This window comes from Oxyura jamaicensis, chromosome 3, assembly GCF_011077185.1.
Source record: "Oxyura jamaicensis isolate SHBP4307 breed ruddy duck chromosome 3, BPBGC_Ojam_1.0, whole genome shotgun sequence".
In the NCBI taxonomy this organism is placed as follows: domain Eukaryota; kingdom Metazoa; phylum Chordata; class Aves; order Anseriformes; family Anatidae; genus Oxyura; species Oxyura jamaicensis.
In genome coordinates, this window is record NC_048895.1 from 44,592,189 (window position 1) to 44,619,081 (window position 26,893).

The 26,893-nt window shown below is 37.9% G+C and overlaps 1 protein-coding gene across 25 annotated transcripts in view; it reads right to left on the reverse strand.

Annotated features, from left to right (window-relative positions):
* Positions 1 to 26,893, reverse strand: part of AFDN (afadin, adherens junction formation factor) — a 128,731-nt gene that overhangs the window by 94,025 nt on the left and 7,813 nt on the right. The window lies entirely within an intron of this gene.

Sequence of the window (26,893 nt, forward strand, 5' to 3'; positions counted from 1 at the left end):
ATTCTCCCTCTGCTTCACCCTGCCATGTGCTTCTCTGTTTTATGTTGGCATCTATTTGTCCAAGAAACAGCCTGATCGGAAATCTGAATCATCTGAATTGTGTTTTGTTTTATATTTTCAGAAAGGATAGTCTTCAGTACAGCTCCCTACACGCTCTGATGCTGCCAAGTTTATTCTACAGTTTGATAATTACTACTTCTGTCTTCACTTAACAGAGACTTTCTTTCTAGTAGATATATCCTCTGGTGCTGGGAGCAATTTGCATAAGCACAGTCCTTGCCAGTACTGCAACTGATCACATAAAAAATATCACAATACTATCTCTGAACAGCAAAAACTGGAGACATTTACTGACACTACTCTATCAGAGGATCCAAGAACAAAAAAAGGTGTTATAACCTACACTGTAAGATGAGATGAACATCTCACCTAGATATACATAGAAGACAAATTCTACAACTATAGACAATGCTCCTCCCAGCACATTTGAGTCTATCACCGACACTCTCTCCATGAATTCTTCCAAAACGTCCGATATTCTTGCTAATTCCTTCCACAAGCTCTACAAGGCTTGAGAAACACAATCTTTTCACACAGCTCTGCTGACTCTTCCACAATCTATTAAAACCATCATGTGCCCAATAAATCTGCAAGTTACTATAGTTTCCAATCAGCACAGACAGCATTCTTGGTAACCATCCTTTTAATTACGGCTTCACACTGCATTTATATCCAAGGGCCTAGGGGTGGCTAGCTGGAATAATCAGTGCACAGCAGTTTAAGTTACTTCATCCCTCACTTTGTATAGTTATTTGATGAATACTGCCTGCTTCTGGCAACTTGCTTTTATGTTGCCCATGTCTCTGAATTCTTAACGAGCACTGATTTGAAAGAGTTGCTCTGAGGAGTTACCGTAAGAAGGTTCTTGGCATGGCAACTTTTCCAAGATTTTCAACAGTGAACATACAGGCATTTTTTTTTTTTTTTTTCTCTGCTATCACCTTCTGAAGGTTTCTTCTGTGAAGTGGTCATCCCATTGCCCTGGGGCTTGGGTAAATTTGCTACTACTGATCTATTAAAGGGAAGTTATTATTAAAGATTCTTCACAAGTTATTCAACAAGTTCTTTTGTTTTCCTTATGCTTTTCTATTTTACTTGCTACGTTTTCTATCCTTACAATTTTCCTCACTGGGATACTACTTCAGCTTTCTAACAGCTATCTTTGCCTGATGTTCTGCCATGCCAGGTTCCTTTCACACTTCCTTTGACAGCTGGCACAAATTCGGTCTGCACCTCCTGCATGCCATCTTTAGTTCTCTGCAGGTGGCAAGTACTTAGCTACCCGTTGCCTCTTTTAGCTTTGAAAAGCTTTCCCAGTGCAGCTATGCTGGATTTTCAGTTGGGTTGGAAAATTTTACAGCTCCTTCTGACAGTAGTGTTTTGAGCCACCTGTTTGAGCCACTCTTACACACCTGTTTGCACCAATTTCAATGGTCACCTCTTCTGTAAACACTCCTTACCCGTGATGCTTCACAAAACAGCCATGACCATTTCTTATCGCCAACTTAATGTTTTGCTGCGCTTGCTTGGTCGTTAAAAAAGGAGAAGACACATGAGCTTTCTGCACAAGTATCATGAAACATAGCTATAGCCCATTTATGACATTTATTTCCCTTTCCCCAGGGTACTGCTGAAGCAAGAATTAAGTGAGAAAACAAGCACACTGCAGGCCTCTTTTTCCAGGAGTTAAGTATCGTGCGAGCTCCTACACACAGAGGAAAAGCCGATTGATTTTTTTAATTCTTTTTTAGAAGAGAGAAGATTACTGAGAAGTTCCACTGTCCATTAGCCATGTGTTTAATCCCACAGATTTTTATTAATACTCCACAATAGCGTAGCAGTGACTAGCAGAGATTCAAGGGCAAAGAAACGCAACATAGGTCCATTCAGAGAAGATCTAGAGAACAGCTCAAAAAGCTCTCCAATCTACAATGGGTTTCATTACTATGTTTTGAAGTTTTGCTGCTAAAAACTTCTACTTCCAGGCACTAACAAAACAGAGATGCGACAACAAAACTGTATTGCGAATACTCAAGATATAATGCTGGTATAAAGGGAGGTTTTGTTTTCTTTTCAGAAAAGTAGTAATGTGTTCCTCTGAGTAACTCTCACTTGAGTTTGGTTTCCTTGCTTTGACAATCTGAGTGTGAAAATAATTCAATGCACTGACCACTGGCCGCCCATTTCCCCCCATCCTCATTTATGTCTGCTTCTTGATCTGCATTCCCCACAAACCCTGCCTCCCAACCCAATTTTCCAAAGTCTCCTGTTAAAAGAAAGATAGGCTGCACAACTGCATCACAACACTCCACAGCTTAAGTGCATCTTCCCAATATAAAGCTCTAGCTCATTTTATGTTCCATTAGAAATAAATCCCAACCTGCCTTTGGGCATTAATGGAGTAGTACAGTGTTTAAAGACAAGTGTTCAGTAACACTGAAGCAATTGGTTTCACATTTTGAAAAATTAGGAAGGTGGGAGACTACAAAAAACTGACTTATTACATTTATATACCCTGTACATATTTATGTCCAATTTAAGGCACATTTAGCATCCTGGCCAAGTGCTTAGTGTATCAATAACAAACACATACGAAGACTGACACCACCACCTACAAAACAACATAAGTCCGGTGCCTACCTTCAGTTTCCACTCTCCACTCTAAATCTGCATTAAAGAGTTTGAGAGGTGCATTTTACCTCCAAATCTGCTCACTTCTGAATTTCTTTGGCAAAACTGCTAGCTAGGTTCACTGCAATCTATAACATGGACTTGAGTCAAGAAGAAAGCCTAAAGAATAAGAAAATCTCATCATAAATTGCTATACCAAATAACCAAATGTTACTACCTAATATATACTTGTAAGTGAATAAATCTCCCCAAAACGTTTACAAATCTTTCTCTAAAGATGAGGAACTGCCACTTATTAATTGCTAAAAAAAAAAAAGTCAAAGTGTTTTCTGGATTTCAGAAGAGACTAATTATGTAGCTATATGAACACTCTCTTAAGTTTCTCTCAGGAATTTACAAGCATCATATGCAGTTTTGGTTTCTCATCTAATCCCATTTTAAATGCATCTCTTGTGCAAGTCCATGGCTCCTTACATAGATAGGAACATGAGGATACAGAACAGTCCTTGGCAGCACAAATATAGTCAGTTTCCACATTTAAATTCCCATCATTCGGAATGCAAAAAGTACATTTTAAATCACTTAGCAAAAGTCAGCTCCTTTTAAGCTTTTCATAATCATAAAGAACACTTTCCTTAAATAATGAGCCTAATTGTGCCTTTTATCAGTATCAGAACGTGGAGTAATTTCCAAAAGTATATACTATACATATATACACACACACACACGCACAGTATATATATATATATATACACAAAATAAGTTTCAAACTTGCATAATAAAAAAAACAGTGAACTGATATTTTGACTTCTTTTTAAAACAAAAAAATGGAAGTGAGTTGGTACTGTGTCTTTATCAGGCACAAAAAAGAAAAAATGCTATGCAGCTGCAGTATTTCTTGCTATTTGCTGCATAAAATGATTAATGGATGAGTATGATGAGGGCCGATCAGAATGCCTGCCATCACATCCTTGCTTCAACTACTTCGTTACAACTTACTGCCTGTCACAGACATTATGCTAGAACTGGTTGAAAACCAAGGAGGCTAAGTGTTCGAGAAGTCTGTCTTTAGGAAAAGAAAATAAACATACAAAAGCACCAGAGTGGAACACTTGAAACAACAGTTTCACAATATGAAGTCTTCAAAATTCTCCAAAGTCTTGTGAAAAGCTTTGACAAAAGATTTGTTGAGAACATCTGCGCTGCCAGTGCTACGGCCCTCCTCTGACATCCTCATTGACCTCAGACCATCACCAGCTGAAAAACAGCACTACAAAAGCAGGAAACAAACTCGAATACATAACAGAGTCACACAAACCACTTAAGTAACATTTAAAACTGAAAGTGTGGCATACAAGTTTTCAAATCAAACACCATAATTTCAAGTTTTCCATGAAACTTCAGCAAAGTTCTTATTATTTTTTTTTTCCTTCTCCCCTCTTTAGATGCAGCTCCCAGATACTACCAAGTAGGTATTTCTGCTTTTAGCAGTAATCGGGAATAATCAAGACAATCATTCATTTGAAGTTATATACAGAAGCACAAATAAACCAGAGAAGCAGAAGAGAGTATCTCAAGCTTTGGTCTGTGATTACTGAGACCAGGTAAATAACTCACTGAAGTATTTACCACTGATTTTCTGTAACTGTTAACATTCTCAGTTATTTGGAAATCTTTGTACAAAATCAGCTCTATTTTCTTCCAACTGTCCCAGTCTTTTTACCATAGGAGAGTATAGTCAAGAAAGACTGAAAGAAAAACAAGTGGAAAGAGATGAAAATAATGCACTGTGAGGTTTGGAAAAAGCCTCCCATGATACAATGGGACTTACAGCAGGGAAACCTGGACTTCCCGGAGAATGAAAGAGGCTTCTGCAAACAAAGCAATAATAGCCAGCCGCAGTAATCCATAGCAGTGCTTGTGCATGAGAAAGGAAACCCCTCCTTTCAAGTGTCAGAGAAGGTACTGACAAAGTGTTATTCCAAAATGTAGGACGCAGCAATGAACGCAGGTCAGGATCACTGCTCCCACAAGCTAAGCTAGCAATAGCAGTGGGCTTTTAAACTACTATCCCACCGGTATCAGTCATGAAATCTGTACACACTTCAATACTCAAGTGTAAATATGTTACATGCTGTGTATTTGGAAAAGTGTTTGATCTCTTGAGCAGTAGAGAATATGCAAGCTTCCCTTCAGAAGTCCTCATAACCCCAGTAACCTCTCCAACAGTGTATCTTTGAGGTTGGTTTTTTAGCTGCATTAATACCACTATTTGCCTTGCAAACTGCATTCTGCATGACTGGGTCTAGAAAATACCAAAAACTGGCATTAAGAACATCACATCTTTCTTCCTGTCCCATTCAAATTCCACAGGCAAAAATCTACAGAAGAGTAACTCCTAACTAAGCTGCAATTATTATTCAGATACATGTACTTGCTGCTCAGGAGTTTTGCTAACAGAATATAAATCAAAATAAAACCAATCCACAGTGTAACAGAACTAAAGCAAATACAAGCTGATTTGAAATGAATTCAGGTCACAATATTGATATAACAGGTCAACATAACAACGTTATCACTACAGGATATCCTGAAACATTCACGTAACGCCTTAGTAACTAACCCAGAGTAAGTCTACGGAAAAAAAAAGGAATCGCTTCCTCTGCACACTTAGGGCTTTTGGAGAAGCAGCAAATCTATGCAATTCCAACAAACATTTAAAAGAAAATAACTTCTACAATATTTTTAAAATAAACATTAAATCAATAATGGAGTAAACATTGAAACTACATGAAGCTGTAACATGCATTCCCAGCAGTTACATCAACTTGAAACTAAAGGACAGATGATATTCTCATACACAGACTCTACAATCAACTATTAAAAAGAATTCCACATAATCTTAATAGAAAAAAACCACCAAACTTAAATGTTATAAACTGTTTTTCATCTAGTGGAGAAAGCCATACTTTTTTGTAAAAAAAGTACTTTTTTGAAAAGCACAGCTTTTCAAACACCTTCAAGAAGTGCAGTTTCAAGATTAACGGTAGAACACCTTAAATGGTTCCAAGAGAAGAGAGGAAGACCACCAAAGATGAAAAACAGGTGCTATAAAAAACATCAGCTTTATTTCCTTTTCCAAACCTTTGACACCTGGATCAACAGAGATGTATTCCACTACAGACTGACTCATTCTGCCACAACCGTATTTACGCACGCTGTGATGGTCAGAGAAGCAAGACCAACAACAGAGTTATCTATCAGAGAGAATTATCAATAGCCCACAGCACAAGGTGGATAACCGAGAGAAATCAGCTTTTGTTTTCCTGAAGAAAACTACACCCCAGGAACCAGCCTCACTACAAAATGAAATGAAAAATCAACATCAAAAAGCATGAGAACTACAAATATTTTTTTTACAATATAAATGTAGTGCAATTAAGTTGATGCAAAAAAAAAAATAACCACTACAGTCTATGACAAATACTACGTAAGTGAAATGTTAAAGTAAGGTCAAAAGACATTTCTATAAATAAAACTAAAACATACTCTAAAAAAGGATTTACTTTCTTAAATGGAGCTTGAATGGCCATGTGAACCTTAAATCATCACTGATGCAAATATTCTAATGTATATCTTGTAAGCATTCTCCCTACTTGCCATCAGTAGGCTACCCACTTATTAAGAATTAATATAATAATTATTGGGATTAAACAAAACACATTATTGTAATCCTGAATATTTTCCTGGCAAGATACACCTCACAGTTCAAAAAAAATAAACTGCATAACTGACCCATCCACACTAAGTAAGTTACCAGAATATTTCATACCTACTTCAAACGAACAACAAGACCCAGTTCAGTTCAGAATTGTATTTTGCCAAGGCCAGATTCAGCAGGCAGCAATCAACCATGCTTTATTCTGAAAACACTTGGGTTTACACAACCTTCTACAAAGGACATTGTTGTGAAAGCATCACAAAGTGTCTTCAAGCACAACTTACAGCCCCAGAAGCAGCTACCATGAAAAATAAAACAAAAATGTGCCAAGGGTGCTCCCCAGAAGCACTATAGGCTTACCCCTCTAACTCTAATTTCCCATTCTATGGTAAATGATCAGGAAAATCTTAACAGCACTTGCAACACACAGCAACTGTCTGCCACCTGCAGGATACTTTTTGTTATGCTGCAGCGTACAGCGTCATTTATCTTTTCACAACTAACCAGAAGAAAATGCAGACTGCTCTTTCCGCAAAATGAAATCTGATACAGTTTACTGGAAAACACTAAAAATATTTTCAAAAGAGAGTACTGACAACAGTTCTGTAATTATTCAAACGTCAATCACTCATTAAACTAGACTGCTTAAACGCAAAATGCAACAAATAAAATAGATTAGATCACAACACCAGATTAATCATACCTCCCCCCCACTCCCCTTTTATAAACTGTATTGATGCTGGTGCAACAGCCATTCCATGACTTTCCTAACACCATAATACTGAGGATTGGGCAGCAATCAGAGACTTTGAAAAAAACACAAAATTTATTATTTGGAAAACTGATTTAAAAAGGTGACATGACAGACAGTGAACGTAATTGATATACTTGTTTGGTCTACCAAAGTACTCTGAAACGATCTCCAACAAATAAACATTGATCCAGGCAGAGTTCATTGATATTTGAAAATAGGTAAGAAGTCAAAAACAGAACCAAGCCTACACTGAATTAGTCATGACATATATAAGAGCAAAAGCAGAAAAATCAATATTGATAGGTGTCAAGGATACATTGCTTACCTTTCTCCTATCTGCCTGCATCCTGTCACCATTGCAGAGCTAAGAACAGTGTGCTTACAAGCTATTCCAAAACACTTAAGAGAAATCAGAAGCACAGACTATCTGCTATAGCACCTTTCAGATAGGTCTTAAAATAGATGAATTAAGTCGGGGTTCTCATTAATTATTGTGTTATAGACTGTTCCTTTTACATAGTTTGATTTGGAGGAAGAGGAACTCTTCAGGACATCCACCTCAAGCTAAGTCACAAAAGGAAAATGGTAAGGGCGAGAATGAAAGTTCAGGCGCTACAAGTCTTATTTTTCACGGACACTGCTACTTGCCAATGACCTGCAGAGTTGCAGCCCCAGTACTTAAGCATCTTTGGACACCAGGCAGGTGACAACAAAGACTGCCCTCAGCTCATGTTAACACTGAAATGTGTGCACACAGCCAGCAAGATTCCCCTAGCTGCTGCATAGTGTCCTTCCCCATGCCCAGCCACTGACCCCACCGCAGCCTGCAGCTGAGCAGCAACGTGAGTCAGCGTTAGGCATCCAGAAGGGATTTTTTTTTTCCTCCTCTGCTCCCTGTCCAGGAAGCTGTTAGTGCGAACACTTGGGTGAAACCGTCCTTCTGCTGGCACCTTCTATGAACATGAAGAAACTATGAAACAGCAGCCTTGGCCAAGCTAGACACTTCATTCCCACTTTAGCAGTAGCATCAGCACACACCTGACCCTGCACAGAGACTTCACAGCACTGTCAGCTGCACTGCAAGCCAGCAGGGGCTTTTGTTTTGTTTCAGGCCGTGCTGGCTTGGCATGCTGCAGTTCAGACAAGTACAAGACCAAAGGAGGGAGCCGGGCTATAGCAGCCAATCTATACAGCCCAATCTGACTGCTCTCCATTCCACACCTGCTCAACCACATGGCATCATCATCATCAGGACGTCCGGTTGACTTGATGGCAGCCAGGCAACCTCTAATTGTGCTTCTGTTTTCTCACGCAGTGTTTATACATTTCTGAAGGTAGTTGAGAGGCTAACAGCATGGCAATAAGGTGTTTCTGTGTACACTGACAATCCGATGTTCAAAGCACAGTTTCTAAAGCTAGAGGCAAACAGGTTTTCAAAGGAGTGTTTTGAACTTTCATGTAATAAGCGAAGATCTGAATGGAGGTTTTTCAAGGGAAAAGTACCTCTAGTTCATCTACGGTGGCATCAGCACCAAAAAAAATATCTCCTGAGCATGCTGACGCTGATATGGTGGAGCTGTGCCTGAGAAGAGACTGACAATCCTGATGAGCTAAGTGGAAACTTGACCTGATACTGAAACAGCACATCTCTCTCAAATATTTTGAAGGCTCATTCCACAAACACATGAAATTCAAGAAAATAACTTTTAGAAAGTCACAAACTAAAGTTTAGAATACTGTAATTTTAACAGCATTTCCAGAACAGGTATGTTCAAAGGGTTGTTAGATACTGGAGTTATGCCATTATTTCCCTACAATTTAGAGAGGTGAAATTGTTTCCTGCATAAATAAATTTTGGTAGAGAAACTTATCATTGTGAATCATCTTAAATCGATATAGAAGTCAGTAAAACTAGTTTTTAAGTTGATCAGTGAAACTGCTGAAAACTGAAAACAGAATTTTGAGGTGAATTTGAGATCTTGAGATGAGAACAACACAAGCAGCAATAGATATAGGTAAATCAGCATTTCTGTTAGCTAACACAGAAAGCTACATTATTAAAACATGCGTTTTCACCAGTAATCAAACCTATGAAGTTTAGCTTCTTGTCCTTCCTGAAGCTGATTATGTAGTTTTATTATAGGTAGCACAAAGCAAATTATTCCCCTCCTATGAAAATTCTCCAGTGTCCAGGAGTACAGAATTGTAGAATTGCTCAGGTTGGAGAAGACCTCTAAGATCATCATCCAGTCCAGTCTTTAGTGTACATGCTATAGCCACTCTCTCCACTTAAATCTTATGTCTTGTCTCTATCTGACCACTCCCAGCCGTTAACTTCACACTCCTGATGTAGGCTAAAGGTTCAACCTCACAACCAATGGACAATGAAGAACCCCATTTGACAAGCTGGTACCCACCAACAGGCTGGCACCCCCACTTCAACCATCTCACGCAGTACTCATTTTACTTGCTCTCCAGATAGTCTGTGGGGAAAAAACAACCTCTCATTGCACTACAAAAAATACATTATCAACAATCCTTTAAAAACCTACATACATATGGATTAATTTCTTGCAATCAGCATTGTATTTTTACTATTTTTGTATCCAGCTTCAGTATGATGCAACAGGGCATCAAGAGAGAACATGAAATAGGGTCAATTTGCATAACACAGCCAGGGGGCGTATTGCATTTAATCTTCTGCTGACAGAGCCAGGAAAGACCGACTTCCCCAACTTCCGTGCACTGATAAATTCCGTTGCATTTAATTAGTTTCTCACTCTTGTTGGATAAGCTGGAGCCTGTGCTACAGAGGGTTAAGATATCCAGCTACACTGACTGAACTAGAAAAACGTGGCTGCTATCTGATACTCCGCATACAAGTGCTCTGGCAACCAGGCTAATTAGTCAGGAGTTTGAAGTAGGAATGCTAACAAACCTAATGGGAAACAAGCACCTGATTCTCCCGGAGTAGACAAAACTGCATCAGGGAATCAACTTTTTTTTTAAAAAAAAAAAAAATGGAAGGCTTTACAAACAAAATTAAGAACAAAGCACACCATATAATGCAAAAAGGCACTTACATCCTTACTTTAATACAGACTCTCTTGACTAGAGCCAGTCCCCACATTTCCCTGTCTATCCACCAAGACTGGGCAGGCCCACTTTAAAAACAGTTTAAAAGGAGAAAATTTACTTCTTTTCTGAGGGACCTCAGTGCAGCTATGAAGAATTATACAGCCAAACAAAACATAAAAGGATGCTACCTGACAAAACTAAATATACAGACTTACAAAGGATTACTGTGTACGTAAGTTTGGGGGGAAAGGGGTCCTAAGCGGAAAGAGCTCTCAATCTTGTTTACAGCACTGTTAAGAGCTCACTGCCAAATTGACATTGCTAAAGGTTTTATAGCAGGTCAAGATCTTGCCAAAAAGCAATGTGATAGCACAGGAACTGCACCGAACAGTTGCCAGCTTCATTAACCTTATTACCAGTTCAACTACCTCAAGAGACACTAATGTGCAACATTTAAATTCGTTCCAGTTGTACAACCATTGTTGCACTGTCTTGGAATTTGGTCCACGATCATTAAGTTCATGCATTCCAGATAACATTGGTTCAAATCCAGCACTTGACTGGATTTCAACAAGTTATTTTCCACGTATTAAGTCAGTCAAGCAGGTTTGAGGGAATAATTCCCTTTCAAAATGTAGCCTAGAATGCAACCTTTGCTCTAACAAATGCTCTCAGTAGAAATGAAGAACCTCTTTTTGAACCACTGCTGTTTTTCCTTTCTACCTGAAATACTCACCTTCCCCACTTGTCTCTCTTAGAAAAGAGAAACGACTTTGGTTTATAAAATTGTCAACATCTACAATGTTATTTCTGCCAAAAAAAAACACCAAACAAATGGAACAACAAAACCAACAACCCACACAAACAAAATCCAAGGCCTGCACTGCTGAATGACGGTGGCTCTGACACAGTTGATCTCACTCAAAGATGCACAACCACAGAGCTCACACACAGCTTCAGCTGGAGCACACAAACACACAAATGCTAAAACAGACTTCCATTTACTTATGCCACACATCCAAAAAATAGATATTCATTCACTACAGATACAAAACAAGTAGCCAAATGAAGACAATGCAGTTTTAGTCACAATTAAAGCATTAACTATAACCTTTCTGAACATTTAAAAGAAAAATTGGGTCCACGTTACAACTTCCAAATACTAGAGAGGGTGTCCAGAAAGGTTTGGTTTTCTTTTTAATTCTGTCACTCACAATACCCTACAGGAGTCACCAGTCTGAATGGCGTGATGTTTGTTTTGTTTTGTTTCAATTAAAGGAATCAGGTCATCTCTTAAAAGCTAAGCAGCAGCTTATTAATGCCATTAGTTATCTAATGGAGTCTGACAAAACTACCCAAGGACACAGATAGTACAGAAAAATCTTTACAATAGTTATAATAGCTTGGTAAAGTTTATCTGTTGATGGCCTGCTCCCTGCAAATCCTACTTAATCCTGTTGTATAATCTTTGGCAACATTTTTACCAGGCACTGTGCTGGCTGAGTGACATTCAGCTTCAGTTAGCTGCATTTAAAAACAATGCAACTTGCTGACAAGTTAAAAAGGGGCTTTCTCTGCAGTAATGCCATCTCCGTTATCTTCAGACTGAGAGCAATTCCGCACTCACTCTTTTGTGAAGCTTCCCTTTGACTTTTCATGCTATAAATTCCTCCATTCTAACACAAAAGGTAGTTCAAAGTAGCCCTAAACATTTAAACAGATTTCATACTTACATACTTATTCAACCGAAATATTTCTTTTTGTTCTGATTTCTCTGTGAAACTCACTCATTATTCTATCTACGTTTAGGTCTGAAAAAGATGATATATTGGTAGCTATCAACATAATAACACGCTTTACTGCTGTGTTTTGAGCTGGTACCCCTCTTCTCATCCGAAACCATTTAATCTTCCAACTATTTACTGGCTTGCTTTTCTCCTAGGAGGTTCCACATTCATTTCTACCTCCAATAACATCTATTTTGCCAGAGTTTACCAGCAGAAAGGTCTTGCTCAGTAAACAGGTTCATTTACCAAGAAAATCCTGTATATCAGCTGTTTCGTCTTTTACATATCCCTTGCATTATAACTGTTATATATATATATACATACATACATAAAACCGAGCAGAATATAGAATACAGACCTGGAAATAAATTCCCTGAAGGCCCTCAAGTGCCAACTGTTGGACAGAAAAATTACTCTGCACGTCCTGTTGGCATGTGGCAGCAAGGGAGGGCACAACACTAAGCTAACCCAAGGGCAAGCAGCGGGGACATTTGCAGGGGCTTTCCCTCTCCCTTTCTGCCCTGCCTCCTCTATCATTGCCTTTCCTTCAACCCAAGCATTTCTTTGAACTCTGATGGGCTTTTCCCTATGAACTACCTCAAAGACAACCAACCCTTTCAGAATAACCTCACCACACACTCACACAAGGCCTGACCCAACACCAGCGTGACAGGAGTTACAGGAGATCCTATGGATGGAGGAGCTCTGGCTGCCAGGAAGCCATTTCACTACCTGAAGATATGAACATGGACTCACTTGCTCGTACTTTTCCCCTGTGTAGCTACTAGTATTCAAAATATAGCCAAGAACAGTATTTCACAGAAGCAAGGAACACCTCTGTGGACCCAGCACGCCAGCCAACTGGGACGTGTATCAGAGGCCAGCTGTAGCAGTATATAAAGGTAATAACCCGGTTAACGCACGGGAATTGAGGTACTTCATCATGCCTATCTAAACATCTATTTCACCAGCCTAAGCCTCCACAAACAGAACATTTTTAAAGTGATACGGTATTTGAAACTCAATATAATGGGCCTCAGAAAGACTATTAAAGTATAATCTGGCTATATTTCAATTAGTAAATCACTTAAGAGAATAGAAGCATTCTTGTTTATAACACTGAAGGACATAGCATCTAACGTCTAACAGTAACACTGCATAAAATAAATAAAGCTCCCTCTTATCTCACTGTTCAATTAAAGTTATCAAATACCAAAGTGGTGTTATTTTCTACTGGAAATAATTTCTCCCGAAAACCCTTTGGAACCACTAAGTACAAAGTACATTAAAGCTACAATCACGTATAAATATGATACTGACATGGATTCAGTTAATGTAGGAATGCCACAAACAGCAGAGGAGTTACTCAGTGATGCCAAGATACCTTCTGCAAAATACTGCATCAGCTATTGTCCACACACAAACACTGAGTTTTATGGTCCTCTGAGAGTCTCTGATTTCCTGCAGAGATCACAGTAGCATCATTTCAAAAAAAAAACAGGCCAGAAGAGGAAAGTAATCAAAATTATGAGAAGAAAATAACACTTGAGGAAGCCATCGTAATTCAGAAAGTCAGTCCAGAGACAGGGTAGGTCAAACGTCTTCATAAAAGTTCAATTAGAGCTGCTAAAAGTAATCTTTAGTTGTGCCACAAAATAAGTCATTAAAACAAAGAAGCACTTCAAAGCACTTCATAACTGTATGAGTCAAAACCTACTCTTTCTAGAATCATGGCCACTGCATTTTCTCTCCATCCGACTGCTTCAGAATCTCTATTCCACGTTCAGGACAACAATGCAACTGTGCGTAACGGCCAACTCTATTCCCGATAGGGGAAACAACAGATGACCACTTGATTACATAGGAAGCTCCTCATTTCCTGTGCAATTCTCTTCATAATAGCGTAAATAATCTAGAAAAAATACCATGTGGTACAGAAAGACTGATGTGGATTTTTGTCACAATGAATTTGGTCAGAAATCACCCTTAAGTTTTTAAACAATAGAGCTGAGATACTTGCCCAAGTTCAAAAACGTTTTTTGGTGCTATTTTCGAATTGTTGATCTTACCCTCCCAAATATGTTGGGGTAAGTCTCTAACTAGATTAAGCGTTCTGTTCAAGACTATTCTCATTTTATGAAAGACTTTTCTTTCTGAACAGTAGCAAGAGATCTATTTTCCCACTTATTAAAATTTCTTTAAAAATACATGGAACATTTTGAATCGTTACTTTGTTGTGATACCAAGTAAGATAAAATTCAAGCTTTACTTCTAATTTCAATGCAGATTTGAAGGATGAGTGTGCGATTGATTCACTTGATTATGTGCTCAAAGTTTGAAATAGCCAGTCATTTACTTGCTCACTTTTCATTTAAATATCAGAACAAATCCACTCCAACAGGTCAGCAACTGAATTTATACTGCCCCATCATTTTGTGGCTCTTTGCTCCTTTCCTCACCAAGAGCTGCCACTGGCTGCTTACAGAAGACTAAGGACGTTTCAGAGGGCAGTTCAGGCAGATCAATTACACAAGTTGTTGTATGGAACTAGGAGGAGATGGGAACAATGGCTACTGAAAATCCAGATGTTTAATCATCACGTAAGCATTCTTCCCATTACTGCTTTCTTCTTCACCCTTCCTATTCACACCTGGCCTGGAATAACGCAGTTAATAACAAGTAATACATTTCTGTATTTTAACTAAGACAAAGCTGCAGCTCTGCAGCTTCATTCCTTGAACTGACAGAACAGATGGCTACAGATCCTATAGAGTACAACTCAATGCTTCCTTCACAAATTTGTTTATTCAACATTAAGGTTTCATATTGTCATAATACAGACAGCCTCTCTCTACCATGCATAGCTGCAGCTGTGTTCAGATGAATAGCCTCCGTCAATGAAAGGAGACTTCTGGAAGAGTATTCTTGATGAACCCCAGGTTGTCATCTCTGAACTTCTGAGACAGACCAGTCCTGACCTACTGACTGACCGGAGCATGCAATGAACCTTTTAAACCATGTTTATAGGTAGAAATCTAAGAACAAGCATCCAGAGCAGGGGGATATCAGCTGAAGTAGAAACTTAGCTACTTATGGAATGGATAACAAGTTTCTATCTATATAGTCCTAATATAACAACAAGGAAAGTTGATTTAAAGCTTTAAGTTTAATACCAACATGTAACATTTAACATTGAATCCAGGGGGATTTTGCATGCTTGGCTTATTTCAGTTTTACATTTAACATTTACATGTTAATACTGTCCTTGGAACATTTACAGAATTAACAGGTTCATAAACCCAAGTTTCAAGGTTTAAATGTTAATGGTAAAAATATTTCATTGAAGCAAAAAATAGCAATATTAAACATTTGCAGACAGATAGTATTATAGCCTACTTAGAAGAAATTCTAAAGAACTAGTTTCAATGAAAAATGTTACACTATCAGCATAGCTGTATTTCCATGCAATTGGCCTAATCTCCATATCTAACCAACTATACCAGACATTTTGAAGTTCTGATACCATGAAAAAAGATCTTTCTGTGGTTAAAATTAACGTTTCATAGACAGAAGTTCTGTTTTTAAAGATCACAAATGGAGGAAACATTGAGCAGCTACCACTTGCCCCAAGCAACGCGCACTTGTATTTAAAGATTTTCTTAGACACCATGCAGAGAGCTGTATCACAACAGCAGAATTCAAAACAAAGAACAAGAGATTCAATATGAAAAAATAGCTTGTTAACACTCTGTACTGCACAAAATACAGAGTTATAAAACTAGTAGTAATGAGGAGTAAAAGCAAATATTACAATAAGGACATATCAACAACAAATTAAAAAAAAAAAATAAAAGTCTAGTGTAACTCATTCAGTGCAAGCACCTACTTCAGTAACTGCTACAGGCTTCCAATCCTGTGGAAGAGAAAATACAGGAGCAGAAAACAGTAACAGAGCAGAGTGAGATTTAGACAATGTGCAACCATGTCCAATGTTAAAATCTTGTTGAATCTCTGCCCCCAAAAGCTCTCATATAAGCTTCGTTCCCTCCACATATGCCTATATCAAAGGATCTGTACAGTATATCCTGAAACATTAAAATACTTTTGATCATAGGAGGTGGGCAGAGTAGAGGTAGCAGAAAGCTGTACTTTAAGTACTCAACTTCAACAAAGCATCTAAACATTTCAATATCCAAAGCACATAGCTAAGTGTGCTAAGAACATCCCCACAAAAAGGGATGTTCTGGCAAGGTGAATTTGGTTGGTGGTGGCATCCCCCTGCCCTTCTCTGCTTTGTGTTTTCTGGAGTGGAGCTCTTATGTTTTGTTTGTTTTGCATTTTTTATTCTCCTTCATTTCTGAATCCCATGGAGTTTAATGAGGACAAAAGCCCTGCCCCTGAAAGGTGTTATGTCTTGCAAGAATACAGACTCAGCAGTGACTGGCCAGGGAGCAGCTCTGCTAAAAAGAAACAGGTGATCTTGGTGGATCTTTTGCTTGGTATCCAAGCAAAAGGTGAGTCAGAAGCATGCCCTGGCAAAAGTGGCCAACTGCATCCTGAGCTGTGTTAACATGATTACTGCCTGTAGATCAAGTAAAACGCTTATCCCCCCTCTACTCAGTCTAGATTTGTGTCACTGATACAGGAAAAAGAGAAACTGGAGTAAGTTCAGCAGAGGGCCACAAGATAGCCAGAAGGATGGAAAACTATCTTATGAGCACAGTTGGAAGAAACTGGGTTTGTTCCACCTGAAAAAGAGATGGCTTTAGGCAGACCTACAAAGCAGCCCCCAATATCTAGGAAGCCATCAAGAAGGTGCAGTAAGGATCTTCACCAAGTAGTGCACAGTGGAAAGACAAGAGACAATGCACATAAATTGGAGCAGAAGAGGATGTATGGAAAAGTTTTTTTCACCATGATGACAGTCAAGCAGTGCAGGAGGCTGCCCAGAGAGCCTGTAGTAGCCAGTTTTTGGGGGGGGATTTCAAGACCTCACTGGATAAAGCCCTCAGAGTCCTCAGGGCTAACCCAGCTTTGAGCAGGAGAGTGGACTACAGACCTCCTTGAGGTCTCTTCCAACCCAAACTATCCCTATCCTATGATCTTATTTAAACATCCATTGAGGACAGGTTTTGGACCAATTTTCCAAAATTATTCTCATACAGAAAACATTAATTATTACACCGGCCAGATAGGTAGATATCCTTAGTTAATACAAGCTGAGCTCCAAGCACAGAATAATCGAGGACTAGACCAGTAGGAGAGCACTGATACTGAGATATCCCAACACATACATCCCAGAAAGGGCCATGACACAAGGGATGAAAAAAATAAACATGGTAGTTTCAGTAGCAGCATAATGTTTTCCAATTTCTCTTCAGGTATAAGTCCAGCTGACAGATATTAAAGATGCTGAAACCTAGATGTGTGGATCTGCTACATATCTCAAGTTGTTTCTCCATCTAATGCAATGCAGTCCACACCAGATGGAAATGAAATCATCTCAGGGATCATCAGCTATATTGCAGCTCTAAAAGAAGCTTACTTACTCTATTCACCAGCACTAAGACTAGCCTCTAACTCATTTTTCCTTTGAGGATACAAAGACATACTTTATCACATAAATAGCTTGTCAGTAGCTGTCAGGATGATTCTTTTAACAGGTAAGTCCCGTTCATTCTTCAAGAAAGATTATACAACCATAAAGCAATGGAAGATCAGAAAAAGCAAGACACACCCAGAAATTTAAGGCAGAGATTCAGAGGCAGATGTGCTCAAAGAAACCAAAATATGAAGTATTCTGCCCCATATCCTCAAACTGGTGAGATTTCCTGATGTTGTATATGGTACTTCTGAACATGCTTGTTTACCAGAGGATTTCAGACAGATTTTTATTTAAAAAAATAAAAATCACATGCTAATCACAGCAGAACAACTTCTGAAGATGAACCACACAAAGCAATAGAGTATCAGAAGAACAAAATAAAGCAGGAACAAAAGGAAAGTGGAGCAAAGCAAGACAGGAGAGATTACAAGAAGAACGAAGAAACAGTAGTCTAATTATATTAACAGTCTGGTTTCAAACTTCTCAACTCATTCACTTCAAACAAGGATACATCATGGATGGAAACAGGCCCAAAATGTATCTGAACTTCAGACATTAAAAAGAATGTCTTTGTTTTCCAGGTTCCCACAAACAAAAGAACAAAATCCACAAGAGTTGGATGAGCAACCTTCCTCTTGCATTTAAAAAAAAAAAAAAAAAATGAAGAAAGGCAAAAATAATCCAGAAAGTAGATAAGTCTTATTTTAAGGAAAAAAAATATATTATACACTTGTGGTTGACCTTAACAATCTCAAAATACTAGGCATTCAATCCAACTTTCAACCTCTCCTTAAATTACATTCAGAAAGTAAGACTTCTCTTCTGCAAACTGAATTTAGCTCTCACACCAGTACGTAGTTAATAAATTGTAGTTAATAAGTTGTATGCAATCAAAAAATGTCATGCTCTTTTATTTTCTACCTGCCACTGTATAAGGACAGCTGTGTGACAAAGGAGATACTGTTTGAAAGATGCAGGTTTATGTCCTGCACCACGTGAATTTTTCACAGTACCAGTTCTAGAAAACAACTACACTAAAAACAAACATTTTCCTAGTCATTCTAAGTAACTTCATGATAAAAAACTCTCAGGTAAATACTCACCCCTGCATTTGATACTAGACCAACACTAATTCCTTGTAGAAACAATGGGGTATTTCTCAATCTGTCAAGAACAAGTTGTTTCTAAACTGTACATTGGATACCCAGAGCACTCAAGGTGACAGCTCATCCACAGAAAACACAATAGATCACACCACTGACATTTTTCACATCTGGATCACCTTGTTGACTTTTAAGAGCAACTTTGATACTTAGTAGTTGTCACTGGGTTATCACTGTGTGTCTGAAAGATAGGTAATGTCCACAAAAATGACAAGCAAAACAAAAACATGATCTTCACTGTCAGAAGCATGGAACTTCTCAATGCAGAAGTCAAGTATGTAACCATTTTTTTGTATTGGTTTCTTTATAAATAATATGATGTAAAAAGTAGGATTTTTTTTTTTTTAGTGTCAAGAAAAGAACAGCTCTTTTGTTCGTCTTTTTGATTCTTACCTTTCAAATGCATATCCAAGAGACAACACGTTTTAGGTCCCAGAAGTTATGGTCCAGAATTATTATTATTTTTTTTAAGATCAAAATTGTATACAGCAGAAGCTAGGAATAATGAAGTTGACTAATTAGTTTAACTAATCCTGTAAGACAGCAATCACATTTCAAGTCTTCTGTCCTGAAGTCAAACTGCCATATATTACAAAATACGTTTGTGCCTTTAGAGCACAAACACACAACCAAATGATAAAGAAGTCTCACCAATTATAAAAATTCTTCCCCCTCAAGATGTTATTTTCTAGTAATGGCAGCTCCACAAGGCCTTCAGCCTGAAATTTTAGGCTATTTAATGTCTCAAGTTGCTAAAGGGAAGCAGAAAAGCAAACAGAAATAGAATATTTTTTTTTGCCAAAGCCATTTTTTTTTTCAGATGTTCTACAGAACAACAGAAGAACAAGTCCAGTTTTCCCTGCAAGGATACCGGTCTCCATTATGCAACCGCTCCCATTTGGGCAGAACCATACTGAAGAGTCAGATGGATTACTTGCAACCTCAGTCCGAAACAGGAATTTCAGCATACACTTTTTTAAAGCTGTGATCAACAAATACTGAGCTTAGACACACAAAACTTCCCGCGTCATGAAGGACTCATTCTTTATCATCAGGCAAGTTTACATTGCAAAGCAATGAACACTTTCATGACTGTTTCTAGAAGAAATTGATCTCAAAAAGCAGGTTTTGATAATAACCAAGTCCAGAACCTATTTGTTTATTTTTAAAACAAGGCAAAGTTTTTTTTACAACTATTTTTCACTACTTCAAAAATTCAAAAGCTCTGAAATATACTTCAGCTTTGGGACGAAACCGTTTGAAATACTTTTCAATCTGAACATACAACGTATGCCTTTCAATAAGGTTTTGAAAGGTGATTTTGATTGAAAGGCTTTTTAAAATTACATAAGGTGAAAAACACTTACCCAGTCAGGAAAGAACCTTTGTACTGGGGAATCCACCCTTTACATTTCACCCTTTATTTGGCACATTTGATTACTAAAGAGCAAGTAGGGCTTTTTTTAAACACGGCTCCTATTTTAAGAATTTATTCTAGAAGACGACAAATTACAGTTTTTATCACGTAGCACTGGATTAGCAAAACCGGTCTCTGCAGCCACGTTAATCAGGAGTCACCAGAAGTGTTTCCCAATGCTATTGTACACAAATTCCTATTCTCGGTAAGTGGTGCACTTCTGCCCAGTAGCTATTTTTGCAGTCAGTTACATGACTTAGACATTCAGTTAATTTCAGCTAAGAAACTCCCACCTTTCATTGCAAAAACTACAAAGACTAAAAATGAATTGCTTGCTTACTTTCAAACATTTCCTTGCTCTAAAGTACAGTTCTATTAAATAACCTTAATTTTATTCTTATCAAAGGGCTGTCATTTCAGCGGCACGTGAACCAAGGACAAGTTACAATACAAACATTAATGCAGATGATTAACCGTGAACAGGAGTATTTCGAGTTTAAACAGGCTCAGATTACAAAAGCATTTAGTAACTCGGTTTGGCTTACTCAGATATTAAAACATAGTTAATGTAGGCGATACTACCCTTTAAGATTTCAAGTATCTTCTGACTCACTGCGAAACAATTTAGGCTTTAACTGAAGATATTATCCAAAGAATCCTAGCAGCAAATTGGAATTAACACAACTGTGAAGTTGTGCTGAAAGACAGGTCTAACCTCTTGTTAGTGACTGAGTGTGTCACAAGATATGAAAAGATGACCTGGAAAAAAGTATGTAAAGAAACAAAGACTGCAGTAGACAGAAGTGGAAGGGTGTTTAAAGTAGGATGCACTTCTAGCCCCTTTTTCTCTCATTTAAACAGCAATCAATAATCTCTCCCAGTGCAGTGTATGCTAACTACTGTTTCCTTTTCTTATTTCTGCAGACTGCAAATTTTTCCAGGCTTATTGGTACAATACGCCCCCCCCCAAAAAAAAAAAAAAAATCTGTATTTGATGTTTTACTTCATATGGTGTTAACTAAGAATGTACGTGCTTTTTTTAAAAAAAAACTATTATCCGCAATGAGAAGCGCACCTTCTTTAATATTAGGTACTTTGAGTAACTAGTGCAAGGAGTTTTGATTTTTTTTTTTTCTTTTGTTTTACAATTACAAATCTTTTGGGGATTTTGAATTTCTTCTGTATTTGAGATCACTTTAAAAACATTAATAAAATGTATATATTTGTCTTAATTAACAGGTTATTATTTTCCTAGCAGCTTGAATACCAAAAAGTTACATGTTTGAAGAACAAAAATTATTCAGCAAGTTCAAAAATCACCACTTACCAATTTACCAAGATAAGACCACCTCACGTAAGTTAGATATTTAAGTATTTTAGAAACAAAGAAATAAAAACAAAGATTGAGATGATTCAAGTTTTCTATGAAGATGCATAATATTTTTCACGCTGTATGGAGGTACCAAATGAAGAAGAGGGGCATTCTCAACCATGCCATACAAGTCAGCTTAAGACTTAACTGGGATGGGACAAATGAAATGTGAAGAACTCTTTTTGGCCCCTTTTTTAAAAGATGAAATCTCAAATTACTGTGACCTAGCAAATAGCAGACTGCATACACAAATAAAATCTGGCTTCTATTTCTGGCTCTGTAGTAACCAAATTTGCTACATCATTTTCAGCATGTTACTTCATGTATATGCACTGCTATTTTCCCATCCTATTGTCCTGTAGCCATTACAACAAAGTAAGAATGCTAGATGTCTTTTAAAGAAACAAGACAGATTAAGAGAAGGCCACATCTGCAAACAAATAGAAGTCACGGATGATTTAAATCTCATCTTGTTTAATAGCATCTTTCGGAAGCATTCTAAGCAAAACAATCAGTAATATCAATGGTTTCCAAACATTTTTGATTATTTGCCTCTTCTCCTGAATTACAGACTCAAAATTACTCATTACCAAAAAAAAAGAATACCCCCAAAAACCATTCACCCCACAAAAATAACCATCACAGCTATTCTACCTATGAAACACTTAAATCATTACTCAACATATAGAAAGAAGTAGACTACAGCATGTTGTTTAGTCCTGACATATATGAACAGGAAAGCTCAGTAACACAGAAAAATTCCACTCGTATATGGCAAGTGATCAGCTTTTCCCAACAAATGGGGTAAGCTTTGGCAGGATCTCAACTTGTGAAATGTCTTTTTCATTTCAGTTAGATCTCATGTATGTAAGGAAAGGAACTTTTGAAATAAACTAAGCACCAATTAAAATGTCATCATTTAGCACCAACCAGACATTGGGAATGGAAGATAATGAAGAGAAAAGGCTCGCCAAAGTTTCTGAAAGCCATAACAAATGTCAGCATACAAATTAACTGCTACTACTCAGTACCTCTGAACGCTGTGAAAGTGCTAAGAATGAGGTCAAAGCAACTGCTGAACAGCAGCAGAAAAAAAAAAAAAGCATCCCTGCCTTTCACCATCACCACCACCATATACCTGGAAGAGAAAAAGACGGACAGCTCCGAGATGCAGAAAGCAACCCATTTGATGGCAATTGGGTGGCAGTGATGGAAAGAAGGCAACACGCTACCATCTTTCTTTCTGAACATCAGAAGTTATGAGAGTTGGGTGAAGAAGGGGTTGTAGACAGAGTATGTACATAAACATTATTCATCCTCTTTTACAGCTACTGAAGATAGGAAAGGCTTAAGATTGCTTAAGCATCCATATCAGCCATGCCAAAAAGCATGGTTCTTCAATATTTTACTTCAGAAATTAAGTGTATAAAGCTAACAGAAATATTCCGGTATTTCATTCTACGTGCAGTCTTCCCAAGATGCAATCCAGACGAACGTTTAGCTGAGGAATAAAATACTCTGATACTGTCATGGTGTTACCTCAGAAGGGACCCAAAACTAGGAAAAAAGTCATGCCTGTCAGGGATCAGAGCGAACACCAAGGCCATTGTGCACCAGAAAGAACCACCCTGCTTATCCTCACGATTTGGCAAAAGCTAGCTCTAGTCTGACTGCTGTGAGTACAACCCCAAACACCTCTGAGCTGGTTAGAACAGAATTTTTCTCAGCGGTGCAAGCTTATCTTCCCAGCAGCACGGAGGGAAGCGTGGAAGAGAAGTGTCCTAAGCAGGCTCGTACTGAGAGAGCTGAACAGTGCATTTGTAATGATGTGCACGGGTACCTATGAGCATCCATGCACACAAGGATGCTCAAAGAGCTGGAGACAAACATGGAACACCAAAACCAGACCCTTCAGGTAAGTGCCGAGTTTCAGCAGGTTTCAACAAACCTCAGACTTCATTATCAGAGTGCCGTACAATACTTAGCATGCGACTGTTTCAAGTTGGTACAATGCTGTCCAAGTTTTGCAATGCTCCCTGACACTTGTCACTCAAGATGAATGAGTATTTCTTTGAGAAGGAAGCCAAAGTTTTCAAAGTCGGTTTATCTTACAAACTTGATGCACTGGTTTTTTGAGTTGAAGCCTCAGGAAGAATTGATCAAACAGAAGAATTATGGAGTTTGTAGTAGACTGCAAACAATTTATTTGGAAGCAAGAAGAATTAGCAGCTCTTTCAAAACTAATTCTGAGGATACAAGACGGTATCATATTAAGGGATTTTCTTCATTACTACTTTGGAAAATTCTTCTAAAGTTTTGAACGTTATAAAATTTAAATACTGTAAAATCATCACAGACCAACTTTAGTCAAAAACTGAATACATATAGACAGAAATCAAAAGGTAACGGTGATAAAAAGCAAACATTTTTTCCCACTGACAAAGTTTCAAGAATAAAGACAATCTCTCTCTTCTTCCACATTTTTCCCACTAAACGGCTAAAATACCTAAGAAATTTCAAATCCAGCTCACATCTTGAACACTCACTGGGAACGTAACTATTTCAACACTTTAGGATAATCACGCCACTGGATGTTTCTAAATGGCTTCAGTGAATATGCCAATAGTCAGTGCATAAAATTACTTTATTGATATGTATGCTATGAAAAAAGAGACCAATCCTTATCTGCCTGAAAACAGTTTGTTATGGGCACTGCAGCTGAATTTCTTGGAATAATCCTTGATGCACTACAGTAACAACAAAAAAACAACTCTTAACAATAGATGCCATTTCAGTATTTCTGGAGAATTTAATCAAAAGTATTCGAGTATCTCTCTTTTACAAAAGAAAGAAGGTCTTTGTTAGAACATCTCAAAAAAACTTTTGAAAGGAAACAGTTGTTTGTTTTTTAACCAAAGACTTCAACAAAGCAAAAGAATTAGAACACAAAATACAACAGTCTTAAGTAATTCCACTTTTTAGTTTCCCCACTATACAGCAGTCGATATATAAGCAATCCACCATAACCAATTAGCAGGATTGAGCAATGTTCTCGTTAGCATTGTCTTTCCATCACAAATACCAAATTATTTTCCTTCTCTAGATGTGAAAAATATCTCAGTCTTCGAATTGTCAGAATGCATACAGTAGGTGTTAAAGAAATCTTAAAATTCCCATCTGTCCACATTGGAAATTGGTAGTATTCATATTCAGTAAGACTAACACTTTACATGGAAACAACTTACATGTTTCCTAATAAAATCCCAGATATTCTACAAGTAGTACGAAATATCTGGATATAATCCAAACACTGTAAGTATTACTGATATATCTAAGTGTGTGTGTATCTGGGTGAGAGAAGGTGCATGTAAGACAGATTTCTCCAGATCTCTCAACGTAAAAGAAACTGTATTATAAAGAAAATATTATCAATGCAAACTTTCCTAAACAGAACCTTGTACAACCTGGTCTGTTTCTACATATGCGTTTTCCTGTCCAGGAAATCATGGACAGCACTGTGCTGATGCTTTTGAAATGAAGCACCTAGAATAATTGCTTTTACTAAAATTGAAAACAACAAGAAGGTTAAAAGCTTTTTTATTATTATTAGATTTTAATTTCAAACTGCTGCACTGCTCAAAGCAGAGCAGCTTCTGGGAGGGCAGAGGGAGAAGGGGACCTTTTGTTGCTGTAGCCACTGTGGGAGGAGAGGCTTTCTTTGTTGTTTGAACTCTTTTCCCCAACCATTGGCTATGCAGCAGCCTCTAATCTGCACTGAGAAGGGGGATTCTGATCTTCCACTGCGTTTTGTCAGCAACACAATGATCATATATGGAAAAGCATGACACTCCAATTAAGTTGTGTCTCTGCCTGTAAGAGAATACCCAAAGGTGGAATGACAAGGGGACTTGTCTGAAAAAGAGAAAGCTATGCTAAGCCACTCCTCCAGTGCTTGAAAGAACTGGGCATTGAAGCTTTAGTTCATAGATACTGCTATGGGCAACATACTTTGACAACAGTATTTATTTGGCCAACAGACAAACAATTCTTTCACTTTTTCCCCTTATAAAGGTGCTTTCATTATGCAACAGACCAGAAATTCAGCCATGCCCTGGGACACAATTCATCAAGGGCAAGTCTTAAGACAATTGATCAATAAACTGTAAATCTAGCACCAGACAGTAAGTTATTGCAGGAGTTTTCATATTCCTCAGTTCTAGTTGAGGAAATGAAAACAACTCGAGTTGTGTTAAACAATGAACAAACAAATCAAACCCTGAAGCCACTAACACACAACATCACTTTTGTTTCACCGTGCCAGCACTGTATAGCAACCAGCGCTGTACTTCACAAAACCTTTTCTAGAATGTTTACCTAAGAGTTGACCTGGCATTACGAATCATATATTCAAACATGCACTCCACTTCAAAACACAAACCAGAAGGTTTTCTAATGTCATTGAATAGAATTACTACAAGAACTCCTGACTATTTTTTTAAAGACTAGTGCATCTTCTACTCAGAGTATGCAAGTAAAATCAGAAATTCATCAATAATTACTCTTAAGACATACCAAGATGTACCATTAAAAAAAACAAAACTGAACAAAAAAAAAAAAAGCTGATGATTTGCAATTTCTGCTCTCAAAAGTGTGACTGGAACAAAATGAGAGCAATGAACTTATACAAGATGAGTAATACGTAATCTTCATCAGGACAATCATAAATTCTACTACCAGACTTCTCAACTTATATGAGGAGATTCAAAAACCAGTAAGAAATGCACGTTAAAGACACACTAGTAAGAAATATTCAGGCTAGATGATCTGAAGAGGAGCTGAGCTAAGGGCCTAACTTCGAGGTGAATACATGAGGAAAGAGAGCAGCTCTACAGAAGGTCAAGAAATGCAGCATTGCACCAAGCATTTCACTGCAGATCACCTTCAGACTAAAACCTGTAACAGAGGTAGATGGTCATAATCCTGAAGTACTACACAGAACGTTTTTACCAATTTACACACCCCAGCAGAAAAAAAGTAAAAGCCACCTAGGTGTCAGCAACCCAGGTGAGTACTAAAAGAAAGACAACAAGGACGTGTGTGGACTTCACGTCAAATCTGATCCTTCAGTCTTACAAGAAAACCAAACCAGACAGTCATGAAAGGCAGTGCAATTAGATGATCGTGGGCAACTAACCACATGGAATACTTACCCTCCCACTGCAAGAAGTTGCTACGAACATACAAAAGTTGCTCATTATGCAGGAGTTTCCAAGGCATGATATGGTCCATGAAGACAGAGTGTTAC